Source organism: Hipposideros armiger, unplaced genomic scaffold (assembly GCF_001890085.2).
Source record: "Hipposideros armiger isolate ML-2016 unplaced genomic scaffold, ASM189008v1 scaffold_147, whole genome shotgun sequence".
In the NCBI taxonomy this organism is placed as follows: Eukaryota; Metazoa; Chordata; class Mammalia; order Chiroptera; family Hipposideridae; genus Hipposideros; species Hipposideros armiger.
In genome coordinates this window covers 3,013,502-3,025,748 of record NW_017731497.1, presented here as the reverse complement: position 1 = coordinate 3,025,748, position 12,247 = coordinate 3,013,502, and the positions used below count along the sequence as shown (strand labels likewise).

The 12,247-nt window shown below is 36.2% G+C and overlaps 1 protein-coding gene across 1 annotated transcript in view; it reads right to left on the bottom strand.

The window, feature by feature from the left end:
• The window catches only part of USP3 (ubiquitin specific peptidase 3), a 91,698-nt gene that overhangs the window by 78,598 nt on the left and 853 nt on the right, over window positions 1-12,247 (bottom strand). The gene's annotated exons all lie outside the window — the stretch shown is intronic.

Below are 12,247 nucleotides of genomic sequence, written 5' to 3'. Positions count from 1 at the left end.
GGAGAGAGAATATATAAATAGAAGGTCATAGAAAATAACACAAATGAGGCAAAATGTTAACAAATGGTGAATCTAGGTAAAGAGTATGTGGAAGTTCTCTGTACTATTCTTAGCAATATTTCTTTAAGTATGAAATTACTGTAGCAAAATAAAAAGGGTTTTTGAGATTAAAAAATTGTATTCTTTACTTCTAAATAAGAACATTTTTTTTTTTACTAAAGCACAAGGGAAAAGGTTAAATTACCAGTGTGCAGAGCCAAAGAATACTATAAACCTGGCATTAACTTCCCTTTATTGATAGACAATGAACTAATCCAGTAAAAATATTATAACATATTAATATTGCAATAGTCCAGATGAACTTACATATCCAAAGTCTGGCTTGTGATCTGGCTTCTCACGCAAAGGCAAACCCTCTGGCTTACCGAGGCTCTGTACTGACTCTCATCACAGCAACAATATTGTGCTCTGTTTATCAGAGAAGGTAAATCTGAGTTTAAACTTTTACTCAAATAGAGTAATACAAAATTTCAGTTTCAGTGACTCAGCTTTCTGAATGACAACTAATAAGATCCATTTCTGATAGAGCAAAGCATTTTGCCCTAAAAACTGGATTAAAAATATTTCATCTAAAAATAGACACCAATTTAAACATGGCAGACCAACTTTTCTCTTATATTTCCTTCCTAACATCCCACTAAAATGACAAAAGAAGAATTAAATAGCTATTAACTCACAAGGATAAAGACAACATGTGAGGCAACCAAAGCAGCAAAAGATTTCAACATGTTTTTGGAAGTCAGGAAGAAGTTAGAGGGGCACTAACAGTCTTCGTAATGCAAGAGAAGCTATAACCTAAGTGCAGGCAGAGAAGAAGGCGGACAGGAGGTCTTGGCCTCAGGGACACTGGGAACAGCAGACAGCAAGGATAGGAATGGGCCTGAAAACAAGGGGTCTAAGGGCTGTGAGAAACAACAGAATCACAGAATTTCCGACACCCTGATGTCAGAACATGAGTGGCCAGAGGGAAGACTGCAAAACTAAATGGGGCTAAAAAAATTCTCCATATAGACATCTTGAGTGTCATCCAATGAAGCAGGTGGCTTGCTCCACCACCTCATGGTGAAGTCCACCGTAGACAAGGGCCACCCACTGACAGAGCTTTTTAGTATACTACCTCACTCTTCCATGAAAAGGTAGACAAAGGTAAAACAAATCCTTGAAGAAAGCCTCTAGTCTAACAGAAGAATCCTTTTAAAAAGAAAAAGAATCCAGAGGAAACAGAAACAATGCAAGGAGCACAGAAAAACATCAAAACAAACTTAAAAACCCTTGAGTAATAAGAGAAGATACTGCAAAACACCAGCAAAAGAATGTATAAAAAAGCAATGATCAGAAAAATGAGAAAAATCTCCTCAAAATTAAAAATGATTATCAAAATTCAATAGAAGGGTGGAAAAAAAATCAAGGAAATATCTCAGGAACTAGAACCAAAACACAAAGAAATACAAAATAACAGGTTCTACCCAGGACACCCAACATTCAATTAATAGGAGTTCCAGAAAGAAAAAAGTACAAATTAGGAGATCTGCATATGGGAGGGTGAGCATGCTATCAAAACATATAGATTGAGGGGTGGCCTGTTAGCTCAGTTGGTTAGGGCGTGGTGCTGATAACACCAAGGTTGCCGGTTCAGTTCAATCCCCGCAGCATGGGGCACTGTGAGCAGCACCCTCCTTAAAAAAAAAAAAAAAGGACCCTTGAGTACCCATCACAGTAAAAGAAAAACTGCCTATGCCAAGACACATAATTTTGAAATTTCAGAATAAAAATATATATCCTAAAAGCTTCCAGGAAAAAGAATTAAAGGGCAATATACGAAGGAACAGTAATCAGACAGGTATCAGGTTTCTCAACAGCAACACTAGAGGCCTAAATAAAAAAAACAATGTTTTCATAAATCTAAGAGAAAAATCTTTTCTTATAGTCTATAATTAGCCAAGCAATCAAGTATAAAGGTAGAATAAAAGTGTCAGATTTGCATGGGGTCAAAAATTTGCCTCCCCTGAGAAGAGAGCTAGATGATGTACTCCAGCAAAACACTTTAATAAACCAAGGTATGTGATCCAGGAAACAGGGAGATCTGATGCAAGAGAACAGCAAGGGAATCGCAGGACAAAAACTGTGCAATAGGCCTAGAGAACAATTAGTTCAGATGAGAGCAAGAGGCCTCTGGGAAGGAGGCCTTCAGAAAAAAAAAATAGTGCTAAGAGATTATCTATCTGCTTAAGTGCTTGGAAAATAATATTCATAGACATTTGACAGATTTACAGGTACACTTGGGAGAAAATGTGTAGAAGGTAAACTAAGCAATTTTTTTAAAAGGCAATTATTTACTCAAGAAAATATAAAATGCTGGACAAGAAAGAAAAAGTAATCACTATATTGACCAAAACTTGTAATCTAATTATATTAAGAAATGGAAAGAGGGGCAGAGGGAAGGGTGGCACAAACACAAATGTCCTCATTTACCATAGCAAGGTGTCAAGAGATAATGCCTAAAACTGATAAATTAAGAAATAACAGTGCATTACTTAGAAGTATGAGAGAGAAAGCTAAATAAGGCTTAAAGTGGTTGTCTGTGGACAGCAGGATTGAGGGTGGAGGGGAGGGATATTGCTCTTCTATTTTAAACCTTTTGACTTAACTGTATATATGTGTTACTTTTTGAAAGCATGAATTAATCTTTAAAAGGTAAATTGGTATAATATCAATTCATGAAACCACGCAAACCATTTTTTTATCTTAAAAAAAAAAGTATGCCTAAAATCTATTACACAGCATAAAACTCACAATACCAGTTTGTCATTTGGGGCCAGGCACCTACTGAATTTCCTATATATTGCAAGGTTAATTTGCAGAGCTAATGGCATGTGTCCTCTACTAAAGAATGTAATTTCTAAGAAGGCCAAAATTTGTCATCTACATATTAACAGATCCAGATACCTACAGAGCCAGAAAAGAGAGGGCATCTGGTCCTGCTGACTTTCCACATAGAGGCAAATTCTGATCCATAAGGCTGGTCCCCTCACTGGCTCAAGCATTTTCCTCTATCTTGAAATGGATTTCTGAAATCAGTTTTCAACATCAAATGAAAACAACATATGGAAACAATGTATGTGAAACTACATAATCTCAAAAACTGCAATGTACTAAACAAATTTGTTATTATTCGTTCTATCACAAACCAGACCTGATTTGGTGAAAAACACCCACTGAAGCTTATTATGCTGTATCTACTCTGCCAGTCTTCAACTAAATACTGGAACTGTGCCCTTCTCCAAATGAGGGGAAAGGGTAGTGGAGAGAAAAGGATTAAATTACTAAAGCCAAGCAGATTACTAAATAGAAGTCTAATTTGCCTTTGGAAGACCGGACACAAATAACATCAGAAAAATTACCAGCACTTTATATTATTTCAAAAATAACTTCCCCTATGAAGCTGATCATATAGAGAATGAACACAAAAGCCATGAATCACTTAAGAAACAATTCTGACATCCAATATTTCCATTTATTTAACATAGCAAGATCTGATGCAATTCCATGCTTTTGCCAACAACCTGAGTAAACAAATCCATGGTTAAACATAGTAGGACCTTCAAAAGAAATGAATTAAATCACAAATGTAAACACCACACAACTACTATTATTTCAAAACAACAGCAAGTGTATTCAATATATGAGAAGATTCTTATGTATATATTTCTATAGGAAGCACTCCCTCCCATAAATAAAATAATTAAGAGGTTTGGGGACTTATTAGCAAAGACTTTACTCGAGAACAATAGGTTTAATACTGGCAGTGTGTAATTCTCTTCCTAGTTTTTTGTGGTTATATAATGAAGGTTAGTGCTAAAGCACAAGTGAGGAAAAAATTACCACATGTGTATTTACTAGTGTGCTGGGAAACGCTTTATTCTTTTAAAATCAATGGGAGCATTTATGAAGAAGTGGAAAATATATATCTACATATATATAAACTGGGCACAGACTTATACTCTGCTTAAAGGGCTATAGATAGCCAATATTACAGAAAATAGGCATCTGTAAACTCTAATAGCTGTTTTAATTATTTAACAAAAACCAAGACTTGGAATATTTTTTTTATAACAGACTCAATTTTAAAATCTGACCCACATTTTCCTAAGAATCTTTATTAACTTTTCAAAGAAAAAAAACACAAAAGCCTGAAAATATATTTTTTAAGTGAGGCTCTAAAAAGACTATACCCAAACAAAATACTTGAAATAACTGAAATCAAACTGATGAAATTAAGTTCTCAGAATTAAATTCTCATCGCATGAATGCTAGGCTCTGGCACCTACTTCACACACATGAGGTGAAGTGTGTGAGTCCTTGGTTGTTGCAGAGCAATTTCTCCACGTTAACACATCTATTAACATTCAAAATAATTCAGATGGAAACTAGAGTTAATTGCAATTAAATCAAAGGACATTTTAATGTGTGACACTAAAAAATACAGATATAGATATAGACACAGATACACAGATATAGATATTACCATCCCAATCCTATACAATGAATGTTCAAACAAAGAAATGGAGACTAATCTATTCTTTAAAAAAAGAAAACCTGAGCATGGTCAGTAAAGACAAAGATTTAAAGAAGCTAAAACAGTAAGTGTACTATGTTATAATCAGTTAAATTAAACCCGCAGGAAGAGCAGTTAATCACCAGCTTGTTCTTCTTGGTGATGAGACAGTACAAGAACAGTCCATAAAATTAAGAGACTTCTGGGTGGGTCAAGGATAAAAAGGCAAGCACATTTCTACAAGGCTGTCTTAAACCCAGCTAGAACAAAGAAAAATATCAGGCAGAACATCTCAAAATGGAAAACAGCCCAGTGATAGAGCTCTTCAATCCTTAAGCAGAAAGTCTCCAGATAAAATCCACTTGGTTTTAGCTTTTTAAAAAAACAAGCTGGTTCATCATAAAAATAAACTCTCAATTCCCTCCTCAAAAAAGTCTCATAAAATTTACTTATTTAGCATTTATTAATCATGAAGCATTTATCTAACACAAACACTAATACAACTATAAACTTCATTTTCCAATGTCCAATTTTAATTTCAATAGTTTTCAAAATCCGAAACTGCCTTTCTAAGCTCATCTGCATTTAATACATCTGTAAACAGCACACATATACCTACTTTTTAGTGTATCTTAAGGAAAGGGAAATGTGTTTTAAGCTCTGCAGTCTAAAGACTATAATTAACTTTTACAAGAAATGCAATTTGAAAATCTTAGAATATAACTATGGAACCAACAAAATACATTGTCCAAAAGCAAAGGTTCCAATAACCTCTGAGTTACTAGAGGCTAAGCTAAATTCAGTATCTTAAGAATTCTCTCCTTCCCCCACCCTACAACGAACCCCCTCCAAGAAGCATCTCCTCTAACACAAAAAAAATTTAAAAATGGGGACGGGCAACTTCAAGAACATAAGTACATTTAAAAAATAACCAAAAGCTAATTGCATTTTATCCACAGCTATGTTGAGAAGGCTAGTTTATTGTAGTTGAAGTAATATGTGAATAGTCTACAAAAAAAAAATTAGATCTGAACTGTAACGAAGTTAAGACATTCAAAAACAGTTGTTTTCTTCCAATTGTATTACCAATCTTGTCCCAATTTGCCTGCATTTTAATCAATAAACAGGGAGAGGAAGAGCTAATCAAATACAGAATTTTAAAATAAATTATTTTCAAAATGTGAGATTTAAAATGTATTTTCACATCAAGAATCTTCAAAGGAATTATTTAAGTATATTTCCAAATACTATTTTAAATCCTTTGAATTATCAAGCATTAAGTTACTGGACAACAAAACAAAGACACAGCTTTTAAAAAGACAACCTAAAAGTATGGTTTGAACAGCATTTGAATTTAAGCTTTGAGCACTCTCTACTCCCCCCTCCTACACCCCCAGCATTTTAAGCAACTCTCTTAATCTGTCTCAGTTTCACAATCTATAAAACAGGAAAAACTACAAGGATGGGTAGTTAATTAAATTAGTCAGGATTAAATGCTAGCAAACTGCTTTGAAGTTACTTTATGTTGTTCTCAGTTCTCCTCCTACTCAGTAAAACTAATAGATGAGAAAACATCTGGAATTACTATAGATACTAACATCTGCAGACTCACAGCAGTTAAAAGATGATCTCTATTTATAAGCTTCTAAGCCAAAGTTCATTCAACAACCCCAAAAGATTTCAGGATACAATTGCAAAGAACAATTTTTAGGCAAATTTCCTTTCAGTCTGAAAGATACCTACACTTACCTACATTCTCAAAACAGACTATATTATATACAAAGCAGAGCATCTTGAGCCATCTTGGCACAAAACAATTCTAGGTTAAGATGAACAAGCTGTTACTGTTGTTAATGCTATTTTCAGCACCCTAAACTGTCAATCAAGGTAAGCTTCATCACAAATACACCCTCCAAAAAGTACTAGTCCCTGCTGAGCATCTAAGTACTTCCTTCTAAGCCATCTGTCCAGGAAAGCCCTATTAAAACACCTAAAATGCAGTTGCTCTCATGTCTAAAGGAGCTCTGAATAAGCATAAAACACTAAAATACATTAAACCATATACATCCTCCACTTCAAACACTAATAAACTACCTACCCAAGTCTATTTCAATGCCTAGGTTGAACACAAAACCCATAGGTAGGTAGGTCAAAAACTATAGCTTAAAGGAAACTAATATCTTTTTCAGAGAAGGAAAAATACATAAAATAGCTCAAAAAGGGAAAAGCTCAAGAAGAAAAAAACAAAGCAGGTTAGGAGGAAATGTACATGTAAATTACTCCCTGATGGAAGACTCAATTAAATTTTAAACCAGGAATTTAAATTACTCACTGAGCTACAAACTAAATTACTCACTGTTCTGCTTACTGAGCTACAAATAACTATAAAAACATAAGTATCTCTAAATCTAATTTAAAGGATCCCAAATTAATCTATTATATTCCAGTAAAGAAGGAAATCGCATAAATTTCAACGAGGAAAAAGTAGGATGCTATAAGAACCTAAGGCTAATGCTGTAAAAGCAAAGAATGATGAGAAGGAATTATTTTGAGAATAAATGAATAACTGGAACTGAAACAAAGAGTCTGAATTCTCCCCTCGACCGCATCCTTTCTTCTGCTTAGGCCATGAAGGGTATTCTTTGTATACTACTAAGAATACTATTTAGAAAATAACTTCTGATCAATGTCTCAAAACTTTTTCACAACAGCAAAATACTAAGCTCAACCCCTAGATTGCAGCCTCTTCAAACACACACATGGAGCACACTCTCAATTCCAGCTCTTTGACATCTATTGGGTAGTCGGGAAAGTCATGACGCATTTTTGCATTGAAAAACATAGAAAAACACGTCATGATTTTCCCGACGACCCAATACTACCAGTTAGAGACTGGAAACGTGGTGATGTTGCTTTAAAGTTCAATCTGGGGAGTGGGGCAGAATACTGCCAGAAAAACTAGGACAATTACATTTGACTCAAGCTTACAAAGATCATCCCAAACATTTAAATTCTTCAGAAAAGGATATAAAATTAAAATATTAATCTTCAGAATGTGAAAAAATTATCACCTCTACACTGATTTTTAACTGCCTCATCCACGTTTACTACTACAATGTCCACCTGCCCATCTATAAACAGAGAATGTCAAAAGAATACAAATTCATTGTGCTGATAACACTGCAGACAGTCATGTGCTCATAATCCGAAGTTCACAGACTAAAATACTGGGAGGACTGGTGAAAGCATTCTTGGGGGAAGCTCACTTACTTTGCATTTATTTTCAACATAAAGTTAAAGAGCATTCTAGCCTGGATCTAAATGGAAGAAAGTTTCTTCATTCATCAAGCAAACATTTACTGAGTGTCTTATTATGTGCTAAGCACGTAATAAATACTTCATAGAGTGTTAATAAAAAGCAGTAAATACATTCGACCTACATGATGTGTGATATATTAAAAGACTGAATGCAAAAAATGACTGATTCTATCTAGAAAATTTAGTCTATTGGGTATACAAAAGTCCTCTTCAGATGTAGGTTGTGGAGGAAAATATGATACAAAATAATAACCCATCACTCCCTCAAGGTGATTTCCAACCTTTAGCACAAATTACAAATTTATTACCACTAACATGGACTCAATAATCAGTATTTCATCCTACTAAATGGATCTTAAAAAAAAAAGGGGGGGTTAATCTCTAATCCCACCCCAAAGTGCAGAACATTTACTTGATCTCCACTTGCTTTTTTTGGGTAATGTGAAGGGAAGTGTGTACTGGAAACTTAAAGAGGCATTCTCAACTCTTTGAAGAAATAATCAGGGAAAATTTCTCATTCCTGTGCTATTAAAATATTTCCAATTTAACTGGCTATTTAACCCAAAGCCCTAAAGTCCAAATGCTTGGTCTTCAGCCTTCCTTAGTTATTAAAACAGTTGGGTTTAGGGCATCTTTTTGAACAATTTGCTGTTTCCCCTGTATTTTGCCATTCGTTCAGCTCTTTCACCCGCAGAAATAAGAAATGCCCAAAGTCTCCAGTTTCTGAAAATAACATCTGGTATGTGCACATAACAAAAAGCTTGAGAGAATGTCCTAGTTTTTATTTAAAACTTTTTCATTTAAAACAAGAATGCCTTTAGCAAAGATTGCACACATAAATCAGCTTTTACCTTATTAGGAGATTGTTATTTTCAACATTTACCTTAAACCACAACATGGATTTCTCTTCTAACCAGTTAGCTTCCTGTCTTTCCCCTATTAGATTAGACTAACTTTTTTTTAAAGCAAAGGACTACTGGACCCCATGATCTGATTCCCAGCTAATATATTTCAAAAAACTCTGTAAGTCTCCACAAAGACATAAATGTTGCTAACCTTAAAGCCTTGAGGATTCCTCTAACACTTTAAAGCTATTTTGATAGGAGCAGGTGTCCCTGTTACTACAATTGTATACCAGTGGGTTCTCAAAGTGTAGTCTTGGACCCCTGAGAGTTTCCAAGACCCTTTCAGGAGGTATGTAAGGTTAAACTATCCTCATAAATAATATGTTACTTTTATTTACCCTCATTCTCTCACAAGCATGAAGTGGAATTTTCCAGAGGCTACATGATGTGTGATATATTAAAAGACTGAATGCAAAAGCAGATATGAAAATCCAGCTGTTTTTTATTAAGCTAGACAACAGAGTTGCAAAAATATAAAATGCCACTTTCCTCACAAATTTTGTATTGAAAAGATAGTTATTTTATATAAACTATTATGTATGCTAACTGGCAACGGACTATTGTTATTTGTAAGTGATTTAATAAACACGTATTTAAATTTTTTCTATTTCAATTTCTGGTACAGCAGATTTCAATAGATATGGCCATACAAACAAAGCCTCTTAGGGGTCTCAATAGTTTTTAAGGTGTAAAGGGTCCTGGGGACAAAAGTTGGAGAACCGCTGTAGTACAGAATTACACAACCTAACACACAGTGACTTCCATATATAAGAAGCTCAAGTTAAATCTGAAGTATAATTAAATTACTTCTTATACCCCCCTAATCTTGTTGAGTAATATATCTCCTTGTAAAGCATAATTCAGCATAAAGCCAATCTGTCCTGGGCCCTATTTAAGGGGCTTTAGATATTTAAGTATTCAGAGTCCTCTTTATAAAGATGTTCTGACCTGTAATACCTCCTATTACTTGAAGAGTGTATAGGAGTTTCTCAATGTTAATGTTTTCCCCCAAAATTACTTGTTTCATCCTATCAGCAAACTATGAAACAAATGTGAAGTATTACCCTTTTTTACGGATGACATAATGAAACTCATCCTTAAAGGAAACAGAACTGCTTGTCCAAGGATGTACTGTGAGCTAGTAGAGCCTAGGATGTTGGTCTTTTGCAATTTGCTTGGTTGCCTTAGGCTGTTTCGCTATGGTGTAATTGCAAAGAAAACAGGGCAAGGGCATTACTTTTATTGTCCCAGTGCCAAAACAGGGATTTTTTTGCTCCTTAATAAGAACGTAATCAGACTCAATATTGGGTCACAGCATTATTCAACACATTGGCTACCCTTTTGGTTCCATACGAGTGGGGGGGGGGGGGGAAGGAAAAGGAAGTAAAGAAGGAAGAAAGGAAGGAAAGGAGAAAGGAAGGGAAGAAGGGAGGAAGGGGGGGGGGGGGAGGAAGGGAGGGAGAGGGAAATTTTCAAGAGTGTTGGGAGAATAAATACCAGAATACATAAAGCTCCAAGATGATGACTTCGTTATGGACTCACAGATTTATTAATCATTTAATCACTGAAACAACAGGCAGGCAAGAACAAGATCAAGCTCAATACAATAACACTAGATTATATCAATGAACAGATGCCAACAGGTTAAAACGGGAGGCACACATGAAGAGGACTCAAATCACAGAATATTGACAGAAGAAAAAACCCACATAAAGTTGTGAAACTAGCTTTATTGGTTCTACCAATCCAAGTGCATGACTAGAACCACCCTGGCAAAGCAGTGTCAGAGACAAAGTTTGTTGCAAGATGCAAAGATGCCATCCTACCTCCTGGACAGAAATCATCCCTTCCTTAGGGCTAGGCATACTAGTTTGTTCTTGTTATCAGCACAAGTCTTAGTTATGCTCCATTTTAACTTAAGTTCTTAAAGAGATGTTCAATTTTCTGCATCTCTTTTCTGCAGTCAAGTGTACTCCCTGACTGACAAAAGCAACACTGACAAGGGTTACCCGCCACTTGCGTAAACTCTATTCCTTTTTTAGATACATGTGCCCAGTGAGTCCATTTTAAAATTTGATGTGATTTTACCAGGAAAAAACAAACACAAAACAGAAGTGTGCTCTAACCATCTGCTTTGTATCCTTATAGTTTACTACAGATAAGTAGGTGTAATTTCATCATTCTTCATGAGGACTGCATTTTCTAGTGTTTACTTTGGTCATTTTTCTTTCAAATCTCTTTTGGGAAAAAAGTTAGAAGTTTCAGTTATAGCAATACAGCTATAGCTACAATTATAACTAATACACCACCAATTTGTAAAGCAGTTTGATACACCTTATTTGTTGTTCCATACTCAACATTTACTGTGAAAGATACATTCGCAGGTAAGAACTAATTTACACAAGTTTCTGCACCCTCATAAAAGATTAGCAATACTGCACTGTAAAACGAATTAACCGGTGAATTTTTAAAGGCTTCATGCAGAAAAAAATGATGACTTTACAAAGGCAAGTAAAGCATCAAACCTCACAGCAAGCTCCAGGAAACCACAGTTATTTCTATTCCTTATCCTAGAGTACGTTTTTCTTTGCGGCGTTACCTAAGTTTTTCTCCAAGGACATAATCACCATTTAAGAAGTAACCTGTCAAAAGTGTTAAGGCATTCTCTATCTTCCCGGCTCTGGTCCACAAGAAATGTCACACAGCTAAATCGTACCACTGCTGTTTCCCTATATTTCTTCAAATGAGTTTAAGATTTTTGAAGTACAACGTTCAAATTTTGCACTACAATCCAAACTACCATTGATCATCGCAAAGCTAATAAACAAAGACTCTCGCGGCAGCATCAGGGCCCTACCAGGAAGTAATCAAAGCAGTGTGACCGGTGCGATCCTAAGTCGCTAGAGCAGACAATAAGAGGGCACTGGGGCTTCCAAGGGGCCCGGCAGAAGGAGTTCACTTGCTTAAGCAACGCAAAAGCGGTATATAAACCTTATAACTGTTCTACAGCACATGAACTCGGGAATCCGAACGCAATTTCAGACAACACAAAACATCTGAAAGGCAATCGAGTCGCCTCTCCGAAGCAGCTGCTGGAACAGCCTCCCGAGCTTTCTTAGCTTGTAGCTTGTTTTCAAACTTCACCCTCCCTGGCTGATGAAAGACTCCGACCTCGGCCGCCCGAGTTCCGAGCACTGCTTCGGGCTCGGGGCTCCCGCCCGGCGTGGATCGGATTGCCTGAGCCTGCGGGCAAGCGAAAGGAAACGGGGCCGAAGCAGGCGGCGAAGGAGCCCCAGCGCGCCCCGCAGCCCAGACAAAGATGCGCCGGGAGAGCGGCGTTTTTCCCGTCCCGCTGAGGACGGGACGCAACTCGCCCCCCCCCCGACACACACACACACACACACACACA